At 45.3% G+C, this 618-nt stretch overlaps 1 protein-coding gene across 3 annotated transcripts in view; it reads right to left on the reverse strand.

Annotated features, from left to right (window-relative positions):
• Positions 1-618, reverse strand: part of EPB41L1 (erythrocyte membrane protein band 4.1-like 1) — a 173,728-nt gene that overhangs the window by 172,168 nt on the left and 942 nt on the right. The window lies entirely within an intron of this gene.

Consider the following 618-nt stretch of genomic DNA (forward strand, 5'->3'; position numbering starts at 1 on the left):
ATGTAACATCCTTCTTTAGCTGGGTTCACTAACTTTAAACTGTGAACTTCCATATATTCAAGCTGGATTTAGAAAAGGCAGAGGAACCAGAGATCAAATTGCCAACATCTGTTGGATCATCAAAAAAATAAGAGAGTTCAAGATAAATATCTGCTGCTGCTGCTGCTGCGTTGCTTCAGTCGTGTCCGACTCTGTGCGAGCCCATAGACAGCAGCCCACTAGGCTTCCCCATCCCTGGGATTCTCCAGGCAAGAACACTGGAGTGAGTTGCCATTTCCTTCTCCAATGCATGAAAGTGAAAAGGGAAAGTGAAGTCACTCATTCGTGTCTGACTCTTAGTGACCGCATGGAGTTCAGCCTACCAGGCTCCTCCGTCCATGGGATTTTCCAGGCAAGAGTACTGGAGTGGGTTGCCATTGCCTTCCCTGAGATAAATATCTACTTCTGCTTTATTGACTATGCCAAAGCCTTTGACTGTGTGGATCACAACAAAATGTGGAAAATTCTGAAAGAGATGGGAATACCAGACCACCTGACCTGTCCCTTGAGAAATCTGTATGCAGGTCAAGAAGCAACAGTTAGAACTGGACATGGAACAACAGACTGGTTCCAAATCAG

Source organism: Bison bison, unplaced genomic scaffold (genome assembly GCF_000754665.1).
Source record: "Bison bison bison isolate TAMUID 2011002044 unplaced genomic scaffold, Bison_UMD1.0 scf7180017864500, whole genome shotgun sequence".
NCBI lineage: Eukaryota > Metazoa > Chordata > Mammalia > Artiodactyla > Bovidae > Bison > Bison bison.